The sequence below is a fragment of the Dama dama genome, chromosome 8 (genome assembly GCF_033118175.1).
Source record: "Dama dama isolate Ldn47 chromosome 8, ASM3311817v1, whole genome shotgun sequence".
NCBI lineage: Eukaryota > Metazoa > Chordata > Mammalia > Artiodactyla > Cervidae > Dama > Dama dama.
Window position 1 is genome coordinate 24,389,771 of NC_083688.1, and position 26,651 is coordinate 24,416,421.

The 26,651-nt window shown below is 43.6% G+C and overlaps 1 protein-coding gene across 2 annotated transcripts in view; it reads right to left on the reverse strand.

The window, feature by feature from the left end:
• SGPP2 (sphingosine-1-phosphate phosphatase 2) overlaps positions 1-26,651 on the reverse strand; it is a 147,024-nt gene that overhangs the window by 62,356 nt on the left and 58,017 nt on the right. The window lies entirely within an intron of this gene.

Here is a 26,651-nt window from a genome sequence, read left to right on the forward strand (position 1 = left end):
CTGTTTTGCCTACAAGTAAACCCCAGGAGAGTAGGATGTCTTGTTCACTGCTTAATCCTCAGGACTTAGCATAGTATTTTATAATCGATCTTGTTGGATATTTTTCAAGTGAATAAATAAATGAACGACTAAATAAATTGAAAAGTTCTTGCTCTCCAATCACAAGGTGAGAAAGAAATCTGAGGCTCTTTTAAAAAGGCAGATAAAATCTGGCTTCTGGTTCAAAGATCCCTCCACACTTGAGAAACATAAAACATAGAATTACTACTTGCATACAGAAAAATTAGGGTTAGGGTTAGGGTTTGATATCTTGACCAAATTTGGGTCCTGACTGTCCATCAGGGCCGGGCAGAGTCACTCAGGATGGGGAGCAATTACTTTTTAAAAACTAATTTTATTTCTATTTTTGGCTGTGCTGGGTCTTCACTGCTGTGCAGAGGCTTCCTCTAGTTGCAGTGATCAGCGATCACCCGTTGCGGTGGCTTCGCTTGTTGCAGGGCACGGGCTCTAGAGCAAGGGTTTAGTAGTTGTGGCATATAACCTTAGTTGCCCCAAAACATATGGGATCTTCCCAGACCAGAGATGGAACCCATGTTCCCTGCATTGGCAGGTGGATTTTTAACCACTGTACCACCAGGGAAGTCCGACAATTTCATTTTAAAAACATCTCTAGGATGCTCCCTTGGCACTCTATAGATTTTTCTAATGTATCTTTAGTACCCTGAACCGTAATTACTTCTTTACATCTGTCCCCTCAAGGGGGCCAGCTCTGAAATCCTCTTCATAGGATTATGAATCTTTATTTATTTTATTCAATAATTATGTATTGAGCTGCTACTACATGCCAAGTTCAAGGAGTAATAAAGAACCATCTAGCAGAGGATGACGCAGTGGTAAAGAATCCACCTGCTAATGCAGGAGAGGCAAGTTCGATCCCTCAGTAGGGAAGATTCCCTGGAAGAGGAAATGGCAACCCACTCCAGTATCCTTGCCTGGAGAATCCCAAGGACAGAGGAGTCTGGCGGGCTACAGTCCATGGGGTCGCAGGGTCAGACACAACTGAGCACGCAAGTGGACGATACAGGTCCAGGGTTTTCCAGAGTCAGTGTGTGTGGTGAGACCTGAGGCTGGTGAGAGCATGTAGGGCAGGGGCAACAGTAGAAGGAGGGGTAAGGTCAAGTGTGGGTGTGTCTGCAGGGCGGGAACTGGGGTGGGCGTGGGGGTCATCAGCAGTTAACTCTGGGATCCCAGAGAAGAGAGCAGATCCGGGGAGGGTTAAAGGGAGAGATCTAGGCAGAAGTCCAACTATTTTAAGGTGCTTGGACATTAATATGCTCTAAACAGTGGACCATGGTCATACTTGCAACTGAGATAGGTCTCTCTCTATAAGACCAGAGAGCTAACTGATGCACCACTGGGCTCCTGAGATAGGTCATTCTACATGCTAGCATCTGGTCCCATCACTTCATGCAGATTAGATGGGGAAACAAGGGAAACAGTGACAGACTTCACCGCAGAGAGTGACTGCAGCCATGAAATTAAAAGATGCTTGCTCCTTGGGAGAGAAGCAATGACAAACCTAGACCGTGTGTTAAAAAGTAGATGTTACTTTTCCAACAAAGGTCCGTATAGTCAAAGCTGTGGTTTTTCCAGTAGTCATGTATGGATGTGAGAGTTGGACCATAAAAAAGGCTAAGTGCCAAAGAATTGATGATTTTGAACTGTGGTGTTGGAGAAGGCTCTTGAGAGCCCCTTGGACATCAAACCAGTCAATCCTAAAGAAAATCAATCCTGAATATTCATTGGAAGGACTGATGCTAAAGCTCCAATACTTTGGCCACCTGATGTGAAGAACTGACTCATTTGAAAAAGACTCTGATGCTGCTGGGATAGATTGAAGGCAGGAGGAGAAGGGGACAACAGAGGATGAGATGGTTAGATGGCATCACGCACTCGATGGACATGAGTTTCAGCAAGCTCTGGGAGGTGGTGAAGGACAGGGAAGCCTGGCAAGCGACAGTCCATGGGGTTGCAAAGAGTCAGACACAACTGAGGGGCTGAACAGCAGCAGCAACGACATGCTGTGGGGTGGACGGGTTTGAAGGTCATAAGAGCTGCTGTAAGGAGATTCATTAGATGGTTAACATGAGCAGGCAAAATAAAGATGATGCAGGCTCGAAGTGAGGGAATATTTCCAGAACTGTTGGAAATGTAAAATTACAAGAGCCCAGTAGAGTCCCAAAATCTTTACTAAATGAATAAAAGGACACGCTGGGGCTCCCTGGAGAATGAGACTCTGCTCTCTACCCCATCTGAGAAGTGAAGACCTCATAAACAGGAACTGTTTTAAGTTGACTGTCTCTACTTTGTAGCTTTTCTGTTTCATACCTATCTTCCCCTGTGAAGGAAGATCATTTAGATGTCTCAGCTTAAAAGTCCTGCTTTTGGTATCTACCAAGCTCAAGAAAAAAATAAGAGAAAAGATGCCACTTCTATTGATAAACAACTTAGGATTTTACAGCTTGTAGCCAGCACTCTAGAAGAAAATTAAGAATCTTAGATAAAATTTTATAGAATGGGACTTCTCTAGTGATCCAGTGGTTAAGACTCCAAGTTTCCACTGCAGGGAGCTAGAGTTTAATCCTCGGTCAGGGAACTAAGATCCTGCATGCCAAAAAACAAACAAACAAACAAAAAATTAAGTGACAACTTCTTTAATACTATGTAAATCCTTCTATATAATTTCTAAGTTATATACTAGAATATCTAGGGCTGAAAAAATATTGTACACCTCTTTACTACAGACCTAATCATACAACTGGCTAAATTAAGGTCCTTGAATTAACTGGTACATAAAGTAGAATACATATTTGATAGAGTAATTCAATAGCCTAGATGTCCTAATAGAATTAAAAGTGACTTTCCATACATTACTTTAAAATTATATAGCATTCCTTAAAACATATTTTTTGTGGAGTATTTATTCCTTAGAAATAGTAACAAAACAAGGTGACTGACTACCTGGACACAGCTGAGAAGGAGATATCATACAGCAAATTCTCAATGTCTCTAGTTAATGCTGGGAAAGTTAATCCTGAAGTTTACATAAAGCGAATCCTCTGTCCATGGGATTCTCCAGGCAAGAATACTGGAGTTGGTTGCCATGCCCTTCTCCAAGGGATCTTCCCAGCCCAAGGATCAAACCTGGGTCTCCCAAACTGTAGGCAGATTCTCTATCATTTGAGTCACCAAGGAAGCCCCCATATAAAGCAAGAGACAACAGAAATAATTTAATACTCAGAGGTGGAAGGTGCTTTTGTAGTCACATTTGAATGTAGTTATCTCTAGCGTTTGTGATTTGGAGCTATAATAATAAAGTTAGGAAATCACTTTGTGCTTGAACAGCAATCTAGTCTCAAGTGTATGTGAAATACTAGCCTAAGCAAAATAACCGCTTCTTCTCATTTTCTTTAATGTTTATATGCTGCTTCGGTTAGAGGAAGAATTCAAATGCTTTCCTGAAAGCTATTCAGCAATACAAAAGATTGTATGTTGCATAAGAGGGAGTAAACACTAAGTACATATTGCCAAAATGATCTTGGAAAGTGAGAACTATAGGACAGCACATAGAGGGACTTCAGGGTTGAATTCTCTCCTTTCTATTGTCTTTATCAAATGAAAAACAAATCTGGATTTAGGCAAGGACAGCTTTTATTTGAAAGGACTGGAAGATCTCTCTGATTGTTAAGATCTGTGAGTGTTCAAAGACCAGGCAGAAAAGAGCTCTTCTTTTATACAGAGTGATGATCAACCCTGGAAAGGTGTTCTCTGGGTGTGGGGAGGTGGACAGGGCAGTAGAACAGAGTCTTGTTTATCCTGAGGTCAGCATAGCCTCAGGAGGGGCTATGTGCTGGCTGGTATGCGAATGAATAAAAATTCAGGGTCTAGCCATGGAGAAAAGCTTAACTCAAGTTTGACTTGACTCAAGTCAAGGTAGCAGGTATTTTGACCAGTGGGGATGGAGTTAAAATCATTTATAAATCAAAGAATGGGAACTGGAGGAATAGGTAGGGGTGGGACTGTGAGCCTTGTCCAAGTCATCTGAAGAAGGATGGTTCCTTGTAGTAAATCATTCCTAGAACACAAAAGGGTAAGTGGATTATCTTCATGGTTTCTGTTTTCCAGGAGCATAGGGCTCAGGTAAGATTCAATAGCATCACCTTCTTTCTTTTATTTTTAAGCCAGCAGTGTATCTAGGGATTTATCTAATCAGGTTTTTATTTGCAGAAGAAAATGTAGATTAGTACTTTAAGATAAACTCTGGCAAACCCTTTTATGCTCTCAGACCATCTGCATCTCTTAGGTTGAAGGTGTCACCTGCAAATTGGCATTTGCCATAGACTTCTTCACTGCAGCTGCTGACCTTCAACATCCCTGAAAGGGGTCCAGGGTGGAGATCAGGATGGAGGCCTCTGTGCTCTGGGAAAACTGACAGCACATGTCTTCAGAGAGTTAGATATTTTTAAGAGAAGATTTTATGAGCCCAGTTCTTGCATCTCCTTGTATCTAGAAAAGCACTAAAATCCTCCATAGTGATATCTGCTCCTCATACCTCACTTCCGTCAGTCAGTTAGGTCGCTCAGTCATGTCAGACTCTCTGCGACCCCATGAATCGCAGCACGCTAGGCCTCCCTGTCCATCACCAGCTCCCGGAGTTTACTCACACTCATGTCCATTGAGTCGGTGATGCCATCCAGCCATCTCATCCTCTGTCGTCCCCTTCTCCTCCTGCCCCCAATCCCTCCCAGCATCAGGGTCTTTTCCAATGAGTCAACTCTTTGCATCAGGTGGCCAAAGTACTGGAGTTTCAGCTTCAGGATCAGTCCTTCCAATGAACACCCAGGACTCATCTCTTTTAGGATGGACTGGTTGGATCTCCTTGCAGTCCAAGGGACTCTCAAGAGTCTTCTCCAACACCACAGTTCAAAAGCATCAATTTTTCGGCACTCAGCTTTCTTCATGGTCCAACTCTCACATCCATACACGACCAATGGAAAAACCATAGCCTTGACTAGATGGACCTTTGTTGGCAAAATGTCTCTGCTTTTAAATATGTTATCTAGGTTGGTCATAACTTTCCTTCCAAGGAGTAAGCATCTTTTAATTTCATGGCTGCAATCACCATCTGCAGTGATTTTGAACCCCCCAAAATAAAGGCTGACACTGTTTCCACTGTTTTCCCATCTATTTGCCATGAAGTGATGGGACTAGATGCCATGATCTTCATTTTCTGAATGTTGAGCTTTAAGCCAACTTTTTCACTCTCCTCTTTCACTTTCATCAAGAGGCTCTTTAGTTGCTCTTCACTTTCTGCCATATGGGTAGTGTCATCTGCATATCTGAGGTTATTGATATTTCTCCCGGCAATATTAATTCCAGCTTGTGCTTCTTCCAGCCCAGCGTTTCTCATGATGTACTCTGCATATAAGGTAAATAAGCAGGGTGACAATATACAGCCTTGACATACTCCTTTTCCTATTTGGAACCAGTCTGTTGTTCCATGTCCGGTTCTAAGTGTTGCTTCCTGACCTGCATATAGGTTTCTCAAGAGACAGGTCAGGTGGTCTGGTATTCCCATCTCTCTCAGAATTTTCCACAGTTTATTGTGATCCACACAGTCGAAGGCTTTGGCATAGTCAGTAAAGCAAAAATAGATGGTTTTCTGGAACTCTCTTGCTTTTTCGATGATCCAGCAGATGTTGGCAATTTGATCTCTGGTTCCTCTGCCTTTTCTAAAACCAGCTTGAACATCTGGAATTTCACGGTTCATGTATTGCTGAAGCCTGGCTTGGAGAATTTTGAGCATTACTTTACTAGCATGTGAGATGAGTGCAACTCTGTGGTAGTTTGAGCATTCTTTGGGATTGCCTTTCTTTGGGACTGGAATGAAAATGGACCTTTTCCAGTCCTGTGGCCACTGCTGAGTTTTCCAAATTTGCTGGCATATTGAGTGCAGCACTTTAACAGCATCATCTTTCAGGATTTGAAATAGCTCAGCTGGAATTCCATCACCTCTACTAGCTTTGTTCGTAGTGATGCTTTCTAAGGCCCACTTGACTTCACATTCCAGGATGTCTGGTTCTATGTAAGTGATCACACCATCGTGATTATCTGGGTCATGAAGATCTTTTTTGTACAGTTCTTCTGTGTATTCTTGCCACCTCTTAATATCTTCTGCTTCTATTAGGTCCATACCATTTCTGTCCTTTATTGAACCCATCTTTGCATGAAATGTTCCCTTGGTATCTCTAATTTTCTTGAAGAGATCTCTAGTCTTTCCCATTCTGTTGTTTTCCTCTATTTCTTTGCATTGATCACTGAGGAAGGCTTTCTTATCTCTCCTGACTATTCTTTGGAACTCTGCATTCAAATGGGAATGTCTTTCCTTTTCTCCTTTGCTTTTTGCTTCTCTTCTTTTCACAGCTATTTGTAAGGCCTCCTCAGACAGCCATTTTGCCTTTTTGCATTTCTTTTCCATGGGGATGGTCTTGATCCCTGTCTCCTGTACAATGTCATGAACCTCCGTCCATAGTTCATCAGGCACTCTGTCTATCAGATCTAGTTCCTTAAATCTATTTCTCACTTCCACTGTATAGTCATAAGGGATTTGATTTAGGTCATACCTGAATGGTCTAGTGGTTTTCCCTACTTTCTTCAATTTAAGTCTGAATTTGGCAATAAGGAGTTCCTCGTGCCTAGAGATTAGCAAAAACTTGCAAAAACTATGAGTTCTATTGCATGGATTCCCTCTTCACCAAATCACATATAGACTGATTCCCCCCACGCCTTTTTGGAGCAGTTTCTCAGAGCTATCTGAAATGCCGTCTCCTGGACTATGCTCCTTATTCTTCCCCAAATATAACTTAATTCACAACTCTCACATTGAGGGTTTTGTTTTGCTTTTTCTTCCAGTCAACAAGGGCCAGCTGAGTAGGGGCTTAAGGAGCTTTCTGAGGAGCTAACATAACTGCAGCCAAGACTGCTAGGACTGAGTGGAAAGGAGCAAACTTTCCTTTAAAATTAAAAGAACGCCGCTACCCCCTCCACACACACACACACACACAAGTTGTCCAGTCTTTACTGAATGTTTAAATGTCTTTAAATCCTTTAATCTCTAGCCTGTTGGGCTCTTTTCAAAGATTCTTCATTTGCTTCTTAAAGAACCTTTATATTAAGCTTGACACAGTATGATGAAGGAAGAGGAGGGCTGGAGTGAGAATGAGATCTAGGTGATATTAATATCTCCTCCTCAGTTTCACTTTATGTAAATGTAGGCATTAATATCACAAAAATGCTGTTGCATTGAGATAAGAATATGCTTGGAAGAGCTCAGCCATCTGTGGAGTTGCATCCTTTTTTAAAACATTATTTTTAGAAACAATGACTGACTCTGGAACTTTTTTTTAACATGCTCCTGACATCACATTTTAGATACAGATATGCTACAGAACTTACTTCTACAGAGTTTATGTCCAGCTATTCTTAGAGTAGGAAGGAGAGCTGGCATCAGACCACATACACTCTCATAGCACTTCATCATTTTAAGAGGCAAGCACATGTTCACATCATTTAACTTTTTGCACACTTGGGCTGTGGTGCACTTATGACAACAGGCAGGACCCTACGGGGCTTCTGGGTGCAGGAACCTTTCTGTTTACCCTCTAAGACCTTCCTTGAGCTCCAAAGAGCAGGTTCAAACCATTGCTAACCACGGAAGGGAAGGGACATAGAGATAAGAGAGGCGTGGCCAAGGAACAATAGTGCAGTCTTGGGGCAGGGTCCTTCAGTTCAGTTCAGTCGCTCAGTCGTGTCCGACTCTTTGTGACCTTATGGGCTGCAGCACGCCAAAATTTCCAGTCCACCACCAACTCCTGGAGTTTACCCAAACTCATGTCCATTGGGTCAGTAATGCCATCCAACCATCTCATCCTCTGTCATCCCCTTCTCCTCCTGCCCCCAATCCCTCCCAGCATCAGGGTCTTTTCCAATGAGTCAGCCCTCTGCATCAGGTGCTCAAAGTATTGGGAGTTTCAGCTTCAGCATCAGTCCTTCCAATGAACACCCAGGACTCATCTCCTTTGGGATAGGCTGGTTGGATCTCCTTGCAATCAAAGGGACTCTCAAAAGTCTTCTCCAACACCACAGTTCAAAAGCATCAATTCTTCAGCGCTCAGCTTTCTTTGTAGTCGAACTCTCACATCCATACATGACCACTGGAAAAACTATAGACTTGACTAGACGGACCTTTGCTGACAAAGTAATGTCTCTGCTTTTTAATATGCTGTCTAGGTTGGTCATCACTTTCCTTCCAAGGAGTAAGCGTCTTTTAATTTCATGGCTGCAATCACCATCTGCAGTGATTTTGGACTCCCAAAAAATAAAGTCAGCAACTGTTTCCATTGTTTCCCATCTATTGCCATGAAGTGATGGGACCAGATGCCATGATCTTAAGTTTTCTGAATGTTGAGCTTTAAGCCAACTTTTTCACTCTCCTCTTTCACTTGCATCAAGAGGCTCTTCAGTTCTTCTTTACTTTCTGCCATAAGGATGGTGTCATCTGCATATCTTATTGATATTCCTCCCAGCAATCTTGATTTCACCTTGTGCTTCCTCCAGCTCAGCATTTCTCATGATGTACTCTGCATGTAAGTTAAATAAGCAGGGTGATAATATACAGCCTTGACATACTCCTTTTCCTATTTGGAACCAGTCTGTTGGGTCCATGTCCAGTTCTAACTATTGCTTCTTGACCTGCATACAGGTTTCTCAAGAGGCAGCTCAGGTGGTCTGGTATTCCCATCTCTTTCAGAATTTTCCACAGTTTATTGTGATCCACACAGTCAAAGGCTTTGGCATAGTCAATAAAACAGAAATAGATGTTTTTTGGGACTCTCTTACTTTTTCGATGACTGCCAATGGATGTTGGCAATTTGATCCCTGGTTCCTCTGCCTTTTCTAAAACCAGCTTGAACATTTGGAAGTTAATGATTCACGTACTGCTGAAGGTTGGCTTGGAGAATTTTGAACATTACTTTGCTACCGTGTGAGATGAATTCTATTGTGCAGTAGTTTAAGCATTCTTTGGCATTGCTTTTCTTTGGGATTGGGATGAAAACTGACCTTTTCCAGTCCTGTGGCCACTGCTGAGTTTTCCAAATTTGCTGGCAGATTGAGTGCAGCACTTTCACAGCATCATCTTTCAGGATATGAAATAGCTCAGCTGGAATTCCATCAACTCCACTAGCTTTGTTTGTAGTGATGCTTCCTAAGGCCCACTTGACTTCACATTCCAGAATGTCTGGCTCTGGGTCAGTGATCACACCATCGTGATTATCTGGGTCGTGAAGATCTTTTTTGTACAGTTCTTCTGTGCATTGTTGCCACCTCTTCTTAATATCTTCTGCTTCTGTTAGGTCCATACCATTTCTGTCCTTTATTGTGCCCATCTTGGCATGAAATGTTCCCTTGGTATCTCTAATTTTCTTGAAGAGATCTCTAGTCTTTCCCATTCTGTTGTTTTCCTCTATTTCTTTGCACTGATCACTGAGGAAGGCTTTCTTATCTCTCCTTGTTATTCTTTGGAACTCTGCATTCAAATGGGTATATCTTTCCTTTTCACCTTTGCTTTTTGCTTCTCTTCTTTTCACAGCTATTTGTAAGGCCTCCTCAGACAGCCATTTTGCTTTTTTGCATTTCTTTCTCTTGGGGATGGTCTTATTCCCTGTCTCCTGTACAATGTCACGAACCTCCGTCCACAGTTCATCAGGCACTCTGTCTATCAGATCTTGTCGCTTAAATCTATTTCTCACTTCCAGTATATAATCATAGAGTGCAACCACGGGCAGGGTCCTGGTTCCCCCTAAAGGGATACATGTAATAATATATTTGACCCTACAAGACTAAAAATGCCAACAAATGTGGATATTATATTCTTCATTCTATATTAAAGACACCAGAAAAGCTCTTCAAGAGACCACATGAGGCCAGATTAAAGCAACCTCAAACTCATTAGACTACCTAAAACCAGATTAAGGACCCTGCACACACCCTAGTTCTTATCAGCAATCCCACCCTCAAACCACTGCTATAAGAGGCCTCACCAAATCCTCCCAGGGTTAGGAAATAGTTTGAGGGGCAGGAGCTCTGCCTGGCAAGACAGTTCTTCCCTACTTCACCCAAAAAGCTGTCCCCAAAAGTCCATTCAGCACCATGGCAGAGTCGGAGCTTTCAGCATCACCTACACATTTTAGGGATGAGATGTTCCATTACTGGTGGTAATTAATGAATTAGGCTCATGGTTAGAAGACCATCAAAGAAAAAACTACAAAACTGCAGCTTAAATCTATAAAAATTCATAAGGATTCATAAGATGATGTAAGAAACACCTTCAAGAGATTACTATACTTGTCTTCTTGCTTGGATCAAAGTTCAGTGTTTAAATACACATGTCAGAATTTCAGCCTGCAAAGGATGAATGTTGTCCAGGTGACCAAAAAGAGTATTTAACCTTGTCTGGGTTTGATTTTGGGGTTCCCAGGTGGTGCCAGTGGTAAAGAACTTGCCTGCTAATGCAGGAGATGTAAAGAGACTGGGTTCGATCCCTGGGTTGGGAAGATTCCCTGGAGAAGGAAATAGCAACCCACTCCAGTATTCTTGCCTGGAGAATTCCATGGACAGAGGAGCCTGCTGGCCTGCAGTTCACGGGGTCGCAAAGAGTCGGACACAACTGAAGTGACTAAGCATGCATGCACAGGTTTGATTTGGGTGTCCCTTCACCTTGGGTTTTCTCAGAGTTTCCTTCAGAAAAACTGTTCTACTTACCAAACATAATTTCTAAACCAGGGTTGATCCTATACATAGCTCTTTAAATATTTATCTTAATGGTAACACACCAAAAAGTCTCTAGGTGGTTTTATGCCTCTTTTATAAATTTTCCTAAAACATATATCTCACGAATACAAATAAGGTTGCACAAAATTAGTATCCATAAGGGAGCTAGATAACAGATTAGCACAGCCTTAAAACATCATTTTAGGCAGTTAAGATGTTTTAAATACAGACACCCAGTTTTCTGAAACTCAGGCTCTTGACAGATTTATAGTGATTTTAATCCTTTTTATATTAAAGACACACTCTTTTGATTGCCCTGTAGGGGAAAAAAGTCTAGCATTCTTTGTAGATTAGCAGACTTTTTTTTTTTTTTTAAAGCATAAAACCCAGAGGTATACACTTGAAAAGCTTTCCTACAGTACAAATTCAGGTTTAAATTTCTGAATCCAGTCCCCAAAGGGCAAAAGCCTCAAAGAACACTCAGCTTGTGTGGAATGCTTACCCAAGTGAATGAGCCCCTGATCCTTTTTTTTTTTTTTTTAATGAATTCTCAAGAAACCACCCTGTTGTGGTCTTCGTTGGCTAAAGAAAAGTTTGGAGCCATTCAATCCATCCCCCTGTATCCATTCTTTCTAAATATTTTCCCCAATTACGTAGACAAATGCAGAAAATTGCTCAACCTTTATCTCAAGTAGCCCAGGTTTAAGAAGTCCTGGTTAGGGGTGTGGTTGGGCTGGAAGGGGCTCCCACGGGGCAGGGCAGCCCGCACACAGGTGTACCGCGAATCCTAGCCTTAGTATTCAATCCAGAGTTTCATTTGCTCCTTTGACTGAACCTTCTGTAAGGGCCTAATAAAGAAATCAGTTATTTTATTTCACTCATTTGGCCTTTGTTGATCAGTGTTTGGTTAAAAGGAAGTCAGCTTACTGCTTCTCACTTGCTAATTTCCAAGTTCATGTTTTTGGAAAAACCTTCAGAATGTCGTTTCCCATTCCCTACAGTCGAAATGCTACGTATTTCAAAAACACTTTCAAATGGAACGAAACTTTTTTTCCCTTCTGATTTCAGTGCCTGTGAATGCCAGAAGAAATTTAATTTAAAGAGGAACAAAAACATAACATCTTTTTCTAGTTAAATCAGAGCATATGCAATGCAAACAATGGATTGTTATGTGTTCTCACACATACACACAGGCACAAGCTCAGAGCAAGACCGTGTGCTTGATGTTTGCCATTGTTTGTGCCTGGACAAGGGTCACTAAAGCTCCAGCAAACCCCAGTATCACTTGGTCTGCTTTCAGGGCCAAGTGATTCCTGATGACTCAGATCCAGTGGGTCCAACAAAGGGTCTCAGAACTGTTTTCAGAGAATCGCTAACTATTGCTCCTCAAAGGGACCCTAGGAGCAAAACCAGTCAAGGCACGTGTGGGAGTCACCTGGGGGAAACTGTATAGGACCAGATGCATTGTTGAAGCCAGAACATATGATTTAAAAAAACAGAATATCATAACTAAAACACACATCACCATTATTATTTCTATAACTGTGACACTTTCAAAATGAGAAGGACTCTGTGGCCATTTTGCTCAACTCCACATTTCAGAGGTGGTCAAACGGAACCCAGAAATAAACATCACTAGACTAATTATTAACAAATTCTGGATTAATTACTTGCCCATCTGGAACAGTCAGTAGTTACGAGCCCATTCTAGCTTGGCCTTGACTCCAACCAAGATATCTCCCTCTATTTTACTAAAACGTATGCTAAGTAAAATAAAGGTGGAGCAATTCTCACTTGGATTTAAATCCAAGTTTTCTAATTATTAAAGGAATTAAGATTGAATGATTTCTTTTAGGTTAAAAGCTTAGTGAGTCATCCCATCTCATTCCTTTTTTTTTTTTAAGGTATGCACCATGAACCCCAAGACATGGTTAGTGTAAAACCAAACCATTTACCACAAAATAGCAGATCATCTGTACCCTGGGATCAAACAGTGCATAAACAAGATAGGCAAGCAGGCAGACAAAACAGAAGGAAAGGGGGACTCACCTTTAAATCAATAAATGAGGATCTAGGAAACTTTTCCTTCTTTGCTCAATTTTTTATTAGCACGGTTCATATTTGTAAAATGAAAAAATCAAATTAATTGAGCACATTTAATAAACAGAAAAGCCCGACTACTTTTAACACAATTAAGGGAAAAGGTTAGTGACAGTAGTTTATAGTTTATAATCCTGGTTTATAGCCAGGATTCTGGAATAATGAGTTCAAATCGTGAGTCTGCTCCCTACTGGCTATGTCAGCTTGTCAGGCCTTCCATGTTATGTTCCCACTTTTGGACCAGAAAAGAGACTGCGCACCAAAGGACTGATGCTTTCCAACTGTGGGGCTGGAGAAGACTCTTGAGTGTCCCTTAGACAACAAGGAGATCAGACCCGTCAATCCTAGAAGAAATCAATCCTGAATATTCATTGCAAGGACTGATGCTGAAGCTCCAATACTTTGCCACCTGATGCAAAGAGCTGACTCACTGGAAAAGACCAAGGACAGGAAGAGGAGGAGGCAACAGAAAATGGGATGGTTGGATGCTATCATTGACTCAGTGGACGAGTTCAAGCAAACTCCGGGAGACGGTGAAGGACAGGGAAGCCTGGTGTGCTGCAGTCTATGGGGTCGCAAAGAGTCGGACATGACTGAGCAACCGAACAACAACAAAAATAGTGCGTATGCGTGCACGCTCACTCAGTCGTGTCCAACTCTTTTCGACCCCATGTGCTGCAGCTCACCAGGCTCCTCTGTCCATGGCTGCCATTTCCTAGTCCAGGAGATCTTCCCAACCCAGGGATTTAACCTCAATCTCCAGGGTCTCCTGCATTGGCAAGCAGATTCTTTACCACTGAGCCACCTACAATACCTCACTCCCCAACATTTATAGGGCCCACGGCCCTGTGTTCAGCACCCAGAGAGGACACAGTTAGGTGACTTCAACTCACAGAAAGCTGTCATCCTCTTGAAGGCCAGCACAGAGGCTCTGTACACAGCCACGTGCAGTTTTCGTTCATGAATTCTACACTGCTATTTATTCATAAGCAGTTAGGCTGTGGCACCTTGAAAATGACACATTCACTCTGCCTCACAGAGGACACAACAAGGACACAGGAGTTGGACTCAATCCAGCGGGGAGAGCACTGGGGCTAGGCCTCGGGTGGCGGCCAGGACCCACTGCAGGAGGCAAGAGGCCAGAGAGGGCGCTCTGGGTCAGGAAGCCTCAGTTTCCCAGATTAACCCTGTTAGCTGTGGCCCAACGCCCCCCACCCCCACGCAGACACGATGCCTCCTGGCCAACGAGCCCACTGGCACAACAGGGCCTGACGGGCATCTGGTGGCAGCTGGGCCTGGGAGGAAAGAACAGATGTCAAGGCTGTTGGTCACACTGGGGAGAAGCAGCTATGAAGGGTAGACCCGGGGAAGCCCAGGGCTGCACTGGAGAAAGGGGACGGAAGACGAGAGGTGACTGCCATTATGTTTAACACGACTGGGTTGGTCTAGTAACCCCAAGCTTCCAGAACATTCCGGAGGCCAAAATACAGTATGGCCTCTCTAGTTGTAAACTGGAATAGCACTTGGTTGATTAAAAAAGAAAAAAAATTTTCTTCGCCTTCTCAGCCTAGAAGACACTTTAATCCTGTGGGAGAGTTGCTGAGGGGTGCAGGGCTCCTCCCCCCCTCCACCGGAGGCTCCTAGGCGAAGAGGAGGCAAATCCCCACCTCCTTGTGGGATAAAGGCCAGTCTTAGCCTCATTCCTCCTTTTCCACTTGGCTGCAGTGCAAAATACAATCAAGAAGTAGAGTGTTTGCCTCGGCACCACAAGCCTGAGGGGGCAGCAGGCGGTCTCCTCAGACCTCCTCTATTCCCTGCCCCCAGCCAAGGCCCCAGAGTCCTTCTCCCCTCCCAGACCCCTGGAATTCCCCAGCCTCTTATGGAGAGGACAGAGTCTGGAACACACAGTCTGAAAAGAAAGGGGGGCACTCAAGGGATCATCGCACAGAGAACTGGGAGGCCAATGTCTGAGGAACCTGGGATGTGTATCTGCTGCACGTGGAAGGCATTTGCTAACGCGATGATATATGGGGCCTTCCAACCAGATAGGCCAAGCACCTTCTGAATAATAGATTGGGGTAGAGGAGGGGGGAGTAGAATTTAGCCATTTGAGGCAAGATGCTGCAGTGGAAAGGAATGGATGGGGTAAGGAGACAGACATATGTATTCCACTTACTGGATGTGTTCCCCTTGGGTGAATCCCTTAACTGCTTTTTGGGTTTAAGTTTTCTCACCTGTGAACTGGGTAAAGTAACTGGCAGATAGAGGAGGCTCTCGATTAGCGGCTGTGAGAATCCTATCCATTCCAGAAGGCAGCTTTGCAAATGGGATTGATTGGTAAAAAAAAAAAAAATAGAGAACATTGTTAAGATTTTACTTGAAAATTTCCTCTGAAAGAAAGGCCCCTGTGGCCTATTGATTAGCTCATTTTTCTTTTGTTTTGTTTTACAAATAAATGGGAGAGGCTCTGGGACGAGGTCCAGCCGAAAGGGTGCTTTGTAAAGGCCCTTAGGGACTGACCCCTGCAGGAAGTGGGGAAGGGCAGCTTTGGGCCTAGTCCCAGAAGCCAGCTGAATTCAGAAGGTGACCTCCTGAGGCCCTGTCCTACTAGAGGCTCCATGGTTCATTGTCTGGATATAACATGGCAAAGGCTGTTTTACTTGATAAGACACTTAAAGCTATGATAAAACCAAAAGGAGGGGAGAAGGACTAACTGCATATCCACACTCTGTATGAAATGTTTTAATTCTTTCTGCGTTGTCTTAGTGGATCTAAACTAAGTTCATCCTTAAAGATATCCTGCCCTCCAGGCTCCTGGTGTTTCAAACAATTTCAGACCTAGCTAAGCTGCAAAGTAATCACACATCCAGGAGATAAAATGAAGCATTTAGACGTGGTGCTTGGGGGTAAAGAGTAAGGGGTGCTGGTCTCTTTGTGGCAGGATTACAATTCTGCTCAGTCAAACCCGATCCAAAAACCAGCATTTCAAATCTTAGGGGGTTGAAAAGAGAGACAGCAGTGGAGGTGAAAAGTGAAACTCAGATAGGACTTGAACCTACAGTCTTTTAATTGAGATCACACACCTGGTCTCAGGACTTAATGACACTCAGGCTTTTGATGTCTGGTCACAGAACAGTATCAGTGAGAGACAAAGTGATAGGAAAGAAGTGGATTTATTTAGAGAGAAACACTCCACAGACAGAGTGTGGACCATCTCAGAAGGAGAGAGGCCCTGAAATATGGGGCAATTAGTTTTTATGGCCTAGGTAATTTCATAGACTAATGAGTGGGAGCTAATAGTTGAAATATTCCAACCATTTCAGGGAAGGGGCTGGGATTTCCAGGAACTGGACCACTGCCCATTTTCTGGTCTTCTATGCTTAGCCTCAGAAATGTCTTGGTGCTGGTGGATGTGTTGTTTAGATGCTAATATATTTCCCTGTTCAGTCGCTTAGTCAGGTCCGACTCTTTGTGACCCTATGGACAGCAGCACGCCACACTAATGTATTACAATGATAGTATAATGAGGCTCAAGGTCCACTGGAGGTCTAAGTTCCTGCCACCTTGTACCTAGTTGGTTCTATCCAGTTTTTGTCATGTCCTATGGCCATGTCAGGGCTTCCCAGGTCGCTCAGTGGTAAAGAATCTGCCTGCCACGCAGGAGACACAGATTCTGTCCCTGTGTTGGGAAGATCCCCTACAGAAGGAAATGGCAGCCCACTCTGGTATCCTGCTGAAGAACTGATGCTTTTGAACTGCGGTGTTGGAGAAGACTCTTTTGTGAGTCCCTTGGACTGCAAGGAGATCCAACCAGTCAAACCTAAAGGAAATCAACCCTGAATATTCATTGGAAAGACTGATGCTGAAGCTCCAATACTTTGGCCACCTGATGTGAGGAGCCAACTCATTGGAAAAGACCCTGATGCTAGGAAAGATTGAAGGCAGGAGAAAAGGGGGATGACAGAGGATAAGATGGTTGGATGGCATCATTGACACAATGGGCATGAGTTTGAGCAAACTCCAGGAGATGGTAAAGGACAGGGAAGCCGGGCATGCTGCAGTCCAAGGGGTCACAAAGAGTCAAACACAACCTAGCAAGTGAACAACAACAACTAGTATTCTTGCCTGGGAAATCTCATGGCCAGAGGAGCCTGGAGGGCTACACTCCATAGGGAAGCAAGAGTCATGACAAGCTACTAAATCCACAACAAAATGCCTATGTCATTCTTTTAAAGGTTGTGCCCTCCCCACTTCCCTCCTGTTTCAGGGGTGGGGTGGCAGATGAGTTCTGGAAGAATGTGGTCACATTCTCCAGTCATCATCAAAAGGGGAGGGGAACAGATCATTTTTCAGATAATGACAGTGATAATTAGATCCAAATCTGTTAAGTCCGGGTTTTCAAGTTTTTTTTTTTTTAAACCTACACTAATACCAAAACATTTCCTTATTGCGAAAACCGAACCAATACAGTTTGCATAACAAACCCTCTGGAGACATTTACTTAATATTTAACCAAGGCTAAATTACAAGATTCTACTTCAGAGGGACTGGTCAGAACCTCTGACGCCTAATTCCGTTTCATTCACTGCAAGTTGCAATCTGGCCTGTGTTGAATACTTTTCAAGACTCATTAATCTCAAGCAAGAACCAACTTAACAGGCAGGACAACCTTTTGAAGTGAATGGTGGTAGTGGTTTAAACAGAGGATTAGAAGATAATCACATTAAAAGTCATCTTTGGCACTAAAATTGACCCCAGTCTGGGGGCTGTGAATCAGCGCTGGGAGAGGCTGTTTTGCCCTCCTCTCTTACCATGTCTCCGGCTCCCCGTGACACAGCCAGATGGCGGTCTGCCCACATCCAAAGCAACACCACTGCATTTTGACATGTTATCACCCAACTGCCTCTTAACCAATTTATGGAACCCTTTATAATAAGACTCTACTACAGTTAGACACTAGGTTACAGGCACAATTTGAACATAAAATATTAGGTCTGCTTTGTAACATAATCAGCCAGCTAGCTTTCAATAAGGGCTTCCCTTGTGGTCCAGCTGGTAAAGAATCCTCGTGCAATGCGGGAGACCTGGGTTTGATCCCTGGGTTGGGAACATCCCCTGGAAAAGGGAAAGGCTACCCACTCCAGTATTCTGGCCTGGAGAATTCCATGGACTGTATAGTTCCTGGAGTTTCAAAAGAGTTGGACACAACTGAGCGCCTATCACTTCACTTTAGTTTTCAATAATCAAAATGTGAGATGTGAAACCCGTCATTTTAAACCCATCAAGCACTTCAGCATAAGTTAACTTGACTTGGAAGAGGAGGAAAGGAAGAACCTGCCAAAAGGAAATGTGCTGTTATGACTTCCTTATCGCCAGGATTTTGAGAGTACCAAAAAAAAAAAAAGGATCTCTAGTCACCAAGCAACTCAGCATTTCCTTTTAAAGCATTTCTTTGATTGTGTTGAACACAAAACAGCAAACTATCTAACAAATATTTAGTAGTGGATTTGATATCCATTTCTAATGTATCATCATTGAGCAGAAGATGAAGCATGTAAAACCATATTGGCATTCAGTCTGCAAGAGATGACAGGTTTGTGTTTTTTGTTTTTTGTTTTTTTTTTTGTAATTCTGTCCAGCATTTAGTCTTTGCTTTCTTACTCCAAGCCATGGATGGCTCTCTTAAGTGTCACATAGTGAACATATAAAGAAGAGTCATGACCATGTAATGTACCTCCCAAGGTCCTCTAGCTGAGTCCTTTCATTTTGAAGCTAGGGATGCTGCAGGCCAGAATCAAGCAGTGAGTGCCCTAAGCAAAGTCTCACTGCTAGGATTATAGTCCAAGTCTCCTGATATTTTAACCTGGTCCATGGCTCTGTGCCCCAATTAATTGTCTATCCTCACCCCCAACACAGCTGCTTGGGCCAAATACAGTCAACATATGCATTAGCCAGAGATGGGTGGAGTTGTGCTGCACAGGGAACTGGGTTATATTGTCTTGGAACTCTGGACCAAAAGACAGGAAGTTACCAGCTGGCATCAGGAGGTAAAGAGGCAGATCCGTGGAGTCACTGCTTAATTGTAGCAGAAACCAAGCTGTTCACTGACATCAGGCCCTGTGTGGTTCTGGCTCCTACAGAACTCCTTGTAACCTGACATCCTCTCCACATTCTGGAGCTAGTTTTGAGTGGAAACCAAAACCAACACCCTATAAACACCATCCTCGTGTTCCTTTCATGGTACTGATATTTCAGGATCAGGAACCTCTGTGTGTATGTGTGTGCAAAGTCGTGTCTGATTCTTGGCAACCCCATGGACTGTAGCCCACCAGGCTCCTCTGTCCATGGAATTTCCCAGGCAAGAACACTGGTTGTCATTTCCTCCTCCAGGGGATTTTTCTCGACCCAGGGATTGAAGCTGCGTCTCTCGCATCTTTTGCATTGGCAGGCGGATTCTTTACCACTGCACCACCTGGAAAGCCCGGGAACCTCTGAGTGTGCATGTGTGCTAAGTTGCTTCAGTCACGACCGAGTCCTTGTGACCCCATGGACTGTAGCCCGCCAGGCTCCTCTGTCCATGGGATTCTCCAGGCAAGAATATTGGAGTGGGTTGCCATGCCCTCCTCCAGGGGATCTTCCCGACACTGGGATCAAACCCTGTCTCCTGCACTGGTGGAGTCTTTAACACTATTGCCACCTGGGAAGCCAGGAGCCTCTGACCAAACCTCAGAGCTGCTGACAGAGGTGGAAGCAGCCCCCCTCCCCCAACATCAACACTCCTTGATTTCATTCAAAGAGTTCATCAAAAGCCATAAATTCAGATGGATTGAGGGGGGCTTCCCTGGCCATCCGGTGGTTAAGACTTCTCACTTCCACTGCAGGGGGTGTGGGTTTGATCCCTGGCCAGGAGCTAAGATACTGCATGCTGTGTAGTGTGACCAAAAATTTAAAAAAAAAAAAAAAAAAAGATTGAGGGAATTAAAAAAAGAAAAACAAAAAAACAAAAAAAACCACGAATTATTAGAAGAGAGATTACCCCTGCCTGGAAATGCAGAAGCAACCAGGGACTTCAACTAGACCTTCAACAACCAGAAAAACTCTGAGAACAGTTTGGATAGGATGACAATTACTTAAAAATAACCACATATGGATCAGAATGGTGAGGACTGTATCTTTTGATAACATGTAAAAGAAGTGTTTACAAATGGGGAAAAAAGGGGAAGGAAAACTCCCAAGACAAATTTAAAACTTTCTGGCGTTTGGGCAGTGAGAATCGGGTTTTCTAAGGGCTGGTTGCCCCCGAGTAAACTATTTCACGGCCAGGGAAACTCCAGGTCAGAAAGATTTGGTGCCTGAAGGTGGGAGTTCCAAATTCAAATGTTTTATAGGGTCAAGGACTTCCCTGGTGGCTCAGCTGGTAAAGAACCTGCCAATGTAAGAGATGCGGGTACGACCCCCGGATCAGGAAGATGCTCTGGAGAAGGAAATAGCAACCCACTCCGGTACTCTTGCCTGGGAAATCCCCTGGACAGAGGAGCCTGGCCGGCTACAGTCCATGGGGTCGCAAAGAGTAGGACACGACTGAGCCCGCATGCACGCACATACGGGCCATGGAGGTCACAAAAGGTAAGACAACAGAGTGGTGAGGTCTCTGCCTAAACTAATGTGAACACCTTGCATCAAAGCATTGAAATTCAATTTTAAGGGATTTTCTTCTATTGATGATACCATCAACTTACATACCACTTCTCAAACTCTTAAATTTCTAAAAATCGTATTTAAAGACACATGGCCTCTGAGACATGGAAAATCAATAGTTCAATCTCACTTGATGCTAACTGATAAAAAGAGATTAGAGAAGCCCCTTTAAAATATACTCAAAAGACAGACTGAAAATTCTCAAGAGTTAACACAAGTGGCATCTGAAAAAAATTTTTAGTGAAATTAAAAGTATATGAAAATTAATGGAGGTACCATTATGCTACCTCATGTTACAGAGCTGAACCCATGCAGTTTCAATGAAATTGGAGCTAACCTTTTTAAGACACAAGCAATATTCTATTTTCTTTTTTGGTGGGGCTGTCTCCACGCCAAAATGGAAGACAGGAGATCAGATAATCACTCAGCTGAGCAGTGACTCCTAAAGTTCTATGGATAACATCTCTTATGAGGATCTAATGAACAATCCATTCATGGCCTTTTCTGTCCCAAAGTCAGATTCTACTGAATCGAAGGACAGGTTAAAAACCTTGATAAGTGACAGAGGAAAAAAATGCCTCACTGATGTTTCTCAGCTAACTTTAAAAAAAGCTTATCTAAGTTTCTTGGGATAAAATACCTTGGACTTGTCAAGAAAGGTCTATGAAAGACACTTAAGGAGTAGATAAAGTTAATAAATGCCATATGGGCAAAACTGAAATGCAATTATAGCAAATATGCAATGGAACAGAACCTAGGGCAAGTTGTCTGAATGCTTAAAGCCTCAACTTCAATATCTCGTAAAAAAAAAAAAATCAACAGTGAAGGCTGTTAGTGTAGTTCAGCTGTGTTTTTCTAAGAAACAATGGTGGCCCTCTCTAGCACAAGAGGCCTCAAGGCCTCTGAATCCAAAATGATTCTTTCTACATGTTAGTTTCCTGATTGCCAATAGTCATGTTTCAGGTTCTGGCAGGATTAAATTAGGTAATATATGTAAAGCAGTATTACACTGAGTATCCTCAACATGTAATTATGGCTTGTTATTTGAAGTATTACTATCCCAATCTATAAAATGATAAAACTGATACCAACCCATTGTTACGAAGATCAAAAAAGATAATGAACATGGGGATGCCAACAAATGCAATTAACAGAGGTGGAACAGACAGGAAGAACAATTATAACTGTGATAAGAAAGCTGTTCTTGTAACCATAAATTCTGTTAAGCTGCTTCAGACAATATGAGTCACTCCTAATATAACAAATTATTTTTAAAAGCGATAAAACCTGCTGAGACTTCATCCAATGACAATTGTCAAATTAATATGCAATTTGTCAAGAGATCTGGCACTCTTGAACATAGCTACCTTCCAAAGGATTTTGAGGGAGATAAGATGTTTAAAGTTAGGGGACTTCAAATTCTGACCCTTACATAATAAACATTTCTTCATCCTCACCCCTTAAAGAGGCAGCCACTACTTTAGTGATATCCCTTACAGGAGATAGGCTGCCACAGCAGGAAACTGACTGCACAAAAGAATCTCACCCCATCTCCATCCCAGGTGGCCCTAGTGGTCAAGAATCTGCCTGCCAGTGCGGGAGATGGAAGAGATGTTGGTTGGATCCCTGGATTGGGAAGATCCCCTGGAGAAGGGAATAGCAACCCACTCCAGTATTCCTGCTTAGAGAATCCCATGGACAGAGAAGTCCGGAGGGCTACCGTCCATGGGGTCGCATGGACTCAGACATGATTGAGGGACTAAGCACTCAGCATGCATGTCCACCCCATGTCTGGCCCACCTCCCCTCCCAGCTCCCTGTAACACCATCAGGAATTTTCCTTCCCTCCACCCAGTTTCAACAGTGGAGCCAAACCAAGCCTCTCCCATTATTATCTCCACAACTGAGGACAGAGCAACCACCTTCCCACCTCTCAGTATCTGCCCCCTCCAAACCTCTACCTCCCTTTGCCCTTTTTTCCTTACTTCCCTCCAACCCTCCTTGGACCCACTACTGTCTCTCCACCATTAACTGCCAGGAATGCCTCACTGAAATGAATTACACAACTCTCTACATGGGTGCCTTGTGGCTCTGACCATTCACTCATCTCTAAAAGCAAATACAGGTTGCCAAAGCTCACGATGAATAGCACACTCAAAGGCTGTTCATTCCTCTCTCAGGTGAAGACTTGACTTGCCCACTCTCTGACAAAAGACTCGTAATTCTACCTCAAGTCGGAAATCCTGTGAGTGTTCTGAAATCAGGACTCCAAATTAAAAACAACCACCCACGATAACAATCAGAGTCCCATAAACACTGCCTCCTACGGGGTCTAAAGATTTTCAGTTCAGTTCAGTTCAGTCACTCAGTCGTGTCCGACTCTTTGCGACCCCATGAACTGCAGCACACCAGGCCTTCCTGTCCATCACCAACTCCCAGAGTCCACCCAAACCCATGTCCATTGAGTCGGTGATGTCATCCAACCATCTCATCCACTGTCGTCCCTTTCTCCTCCTGCCCTCAATCTTTCCCAGCATCAGGGTCTTTTCAAATGAGTCAGCTTTTCAAGAAAATTAGAGTGACCAAGGGAACACTTCAAGCAAAGATGGGCTTAATGAAGGACAGAAGTGGTATGGACCTAACAGAAGCAGAAGATATTAAGAAGAGGTGGTAAGAATACACAGAACTATACAAAAAAGATCTTCATGACCCAGATAATCACACTGGTGTGATCACTCACACTCACCTAGAGCCAGACATCCTGGAATGTGAAGTCAAGTGGGCCTTAGGAAGCATCACTACAAACAAAGCTAGTGGATGTGATGGAATCCCATTGAGCTATTTCAAATCCTGAAAGATGGTGCTGTGAAAGTGCTGCACTCAATGTCAGTAAATTTGGAGAACTCAGCAGTGGCCACAGAACTGGTAAAGGTCAGTTTTCATTCCAATCCCAAAGAAAGCCAATGCCAAAGAATGCTCAAACTACTGCACAATTGCACTCATCTCACATGCTAAAAAAGTAATGCTCAAAATTCTCCAAGCCAGGCTTCAGCAATACACGAACCATGAACTTCCAGATGTTCAAGCTGGTTTTAGAAAAGGCAAAGGAACCAGATATCAAATTGCCAACATCTGCTGGATCATCAAAAAAGCAAGAGAGTTCCAGAAAAACATCTATTTTTGCTTTATTGACTATGCCAAAGCCTTTGACTGTGTGGATCACAATAAACTGTGGAAAATTCTGAAAGAGATGGGAATACCAGACCACCTGACCTGTCTCTTGAGAAACCTGTATGCAGGTCAGGAAGCAATAGTTAGAACTGGACATGGAACAACAGACTGGTTCCAAATAGGAAAAGGAGTAAGTCAAGGCTATATATTGTCACCCTGCTTATTTACCTTATATGCAGAGTACATCAGGAGAAACGCTGGGCTAGAATAAGCACAAGCTGGAATTAAAATTGCTGGGAGAAACATCAATAACCTCAGATATGCAGATGACACCACCCTTATGGCAGAAAGTGAAGAAGAGCTAAAGAGCCTCTTGAGGAAAGTGAAAGAGGACAGTAAAAAGTTGGCTTAAAACTCAACATTCAGAAAACGAAGATCATGGCATCCAGTCCCATCACTTCATGGCAAATAGATGGGGAAACAGTGGAAACAGTGCCTGACTTTACTTTTCTGGGCTCCAAAATCACTGCGGATGGTGATTGCAGCCATGAAATTAAAAGATGCTTGCTCCTTGGAAGGAAAGTTATGACCAACCTAGATAGCATATTAAAAAGCAGAGACATTACTTTGCCAACAAAGGTCCATCTAGTCAAGGCTATGGTTTTTCCAGTGGTCATGTATGGATGTGAGAGTTGGACTGTGAAGAAAGCTGAGCACCGAAGAATTGATGCTTTTGACCTGTGGTGTTGGAGAAGACTCTTGCGAGTCCCTTGGACTGCAAGGAGATCAGGCCTGGGTGTTCCCTGGAAGGACTGATGTTGAAGCTGAAACTCCAATACTTGGCCACCTGATGCAAAGAGCTGAAGATTTTCCCGATCCCTCAAGAAGTTTTCCACCCTCAGAGGGCAAGATAACTGATCTCAAACTGACTGGACACAGTATAAGATATTGCTGGATTATTAAAAATATTTTGCATCATTTACCACACTCAACTACCATAAAAGTTGGATTTAAAAAAAAAAAATTTCAGAAAAAGGGGCCTCCCTGGTGACTCAATGGTAAAGAATCTGCCTGCCAATGCAGGAGACATGAGTCAGGAAGATCGCCTGGAGAAGGAATTGGCAACCCACTCCAGTAGTCTTGCCTGGGAAAACCCATGGACAGAGGAGTCTGGCAGGCTACAGTCCGTGGGATTGTAGAGTCAGACACAATTTAGCAACTACACGAAAATCTCAGAAAATAAATGATAAGAAAAGGAATGCAAGTACCATGGATCTTGGGTGCACATTCACATCCTAAGAACAGGAGTGCTCCCAGCTCCCCCTCTTCCCCCAGCCACTCTAGAGGACACCATCAGCTCTGTAGGAACGGAAGGCACCTCAGAAAGGATGGGGACAACTGCACTAATGTTCATCTCTTCCAAGATTCTTATGCTTTTGCACATTCTCATTGGATCATATTTTTAGACATAAGCTAGATTTCAGAAGAGGGCTGGCTGGGAGACAGAGACAGAGAAAGGAAACGGTGACATGTAGCGAGAGAGAGAAAAGGAGCCAATAACCAGGAAGAATTAGGGGCCAAATAATCCTGACCACAAGCCTGAGGGACCTTACTTGTCCTTTAGGCCGGAGACTTCAGGCCAGGCCTTGGAAGTCTGCATTTCAAGGATACTTTTTTCAGCTGGCATATAAAGCTTTTAAAATGCAAGCCTAGGACTTCCCTGGTGGCCCAGTGGATAAGAATCTGCGGGCTAATGCAGGGGACACAGGTTTGATCCCTGATCTGGGAACATCCCACATGCTGTGGAATAACCAATAAGCCCATGCGCCACCACCGCTGACCCTGCGAGCCAAACAACTGAAGCCCAAGCGCCCCAGGGCCTGTGCTCAGCAACAAGAGGCCACCGCAAGGAGAAGCCCAAGCACTGAAATGATGAGTAGCCCCCACTCACTGCAACTAGAGAAAGCCTGCACAAAGCAACCAAGACCCAGTGCAGCCAAAAATAAAGTAAATAAATAAAAATCATCTTTGAAAAACTGTAAGCCTTCATTTAAAGACTTCACAGGAAAAACAGATCTGACAATTCCACCCTGTTTTTCCTCTCTCAGGCACAGGTGGAGGGGGAGGGCAGCCACTCCCAGTGCCCCAGCTGCCTCCCCACCCACCAGCCACCTCCCTACCCACCAGCCCTCCCCACCCAGCACTTCTATTTCTACCCCCTGCCTTTTGTGACATTTGCATTTATGGCTCCAAACAAGACCCATCTCTCACTTCTACAGATGAGAAAAATAAAGCCCCAGACGAGCAGCCACAGCTTCCCAGAACAGAGCCGCCTGAGAACCCTTTACCCACGACCAAGTGCTTCTGAAGCTCAGTTTTCAGGTGGAATCTTGCGTTAAGGAAACAGCCGTGCTGGCAGCCATGTCCCTGAAGCCACCCTCTCCTGGCTAAACAATCTTTGACCTAAGAATTGATCTTTCAGACTTTCGCCTTTGTGGACTCATCACTATGCATTACGTGCTTATAGCAACCTGCAGATCCCTTCCACATGCTAGGCCACACCGAAAATGTCTTCAGGATTATTCTTAAGATGCACAGTATTAACACTGTTTTACAGGCTCAGGCACACAGACAGGTGCATTGGCTGAGCTGCACTTGAACCCAGGCCAATCTGATCCCAGGGCCTCGATGCTCACAGCACACTTTGCTACTATCTCCCTCAATTAAAAAAAAAAAAAAAAGTCAGAACTTAGTCCTGAACAAAGTTCAATGATAGGGTCTGAAATAAAACAT